Source organism: Sphaeroforma arctica, assembly GCF_001186125.1.
Source record: "Sphaeroforma arctica JP610 unplaced genomic scaffold supercont1.2039, whole genome shotgun sequence".
Lineage (NCBI taxonomy): Eukaryota > Ichthyosporea > Ichthyophonida > Sphaeroforma > Sphaeroforma arctica.
Genome location: NW_014038519.1, coordinates 2,798 through 4,303, shown reverse-complemented (window position 1 = coordinate 4,303; position 1,506 = coordinate 2,798).

Here is a 1,506-nt window from a genome sequence, read left to right as displayed (position 1 = left end):
GTCTTTCAAACCCTATTTCTAAAGGGATATATACACATAAAATGCGACTATTTAATAAGTCATGCGTATCTAACGCACATGAGCGTGATTATGACGCTCATGCAAAATCAGGACAGGAGTCTGAAAACACTACAGACTTAGAGACCACGCAAGTGGATTCTCAACACCCTACCTTTATTCTGGAAGAGCAGAATGATGAAAACATTCTTGCTTGGCTGAAGCAACATCAAAAGCTGAAGCACCAGAACGTAGTAGAAGCACTTAAAGATGCTAAGCGACATGGGATCGCGCACCCTAAGCTGGTAACTTTAGTTGACAGAGTATATCAGTCATGCACAGACTGTGATCTCAATCAGATCAAGCGCTATGGTTTCGCACCGCTTAAGAGTGTGACTGAAGATGTTCCATGGCGCAGGGTCATCATTGATCTGGTTGACCTGCCCACGTCCGAGCACACAGGCGACCGTTACGTATGCCACTTCTTTGATGTGGCGTCACAGTTTAACTTGCTCTATCCATTAAAGGATAAGAATACGCAGACCGTGGCAGAAATATGTTGCCAAGTCTTTGCTGACCACGGGTGGCCGGTTATTATGTGCACTGATAACGGTAGCGAGTTCTGCGATGACGTTATGGAATCGCTAGTACTCGTATCAGGCATATGCCGTAAGAGAGGTGTGCCATATAAGCCGCAAACGCAAGGCGCGAATGAAACGCGCCATAGAAGACTTAAGTTCTTCTTGTGTGCTGCATTAACGGATGATGCAGATGATTGTCCGTACCACCTTATGTGGATACAAACACAGATGAACGAGTGTGCTGATCCGGTTACAGGAACTACACCCGCTCACTATTTTCGTGGCCGATATAGTGAATTACAAATCCCTTTTAACAAGGACGAACCCGATCACCATGAGCTACCATGGTTAGAGAAGGTCCAACGTATTTATAACGTTGTACATCCTTGCTTGCGAGAAAAACGCAATGTAGCCTTATTAAAGAGGCAAAAGCGTTTGAACACTACCAAGAAGATAGCAGAGTATCAGGTTGATGACAGAGTTAACATCCGTCAACGTAATTCCGATGCTACTGTATTAACATCTAAATGGATAGGTCCATACATAATCTCTGTAGCGGACACTAAAAGTGGAACGTACGAGGTAAATAAACCCGATGGTTCTAGTGCGCTTAATATAGGCACAAGTCGTATTCCGACTACAGAGATTATACTCGCAAGAAGACATGACTCTAATGCCCCTCTTGATCGTTCTGAATTTAAAGACATTATATGGAGAACGGATAAGGGAGGCTATACATACTATCGTACACGCTTTATAGACGGTACAATAGCTGAGTTGACTTCAGATGCTTTCGAAAATCAAGACTATTTAATAGCCTTTAATCGAAAATGGCGTAAACGCCTGCATAAGTCACAAGCTGAAAAAGATAGTATGTTTCCATCGTCTGAAGGAACGGAAGTTAAAACTTATCCGCCTACAGCATTTA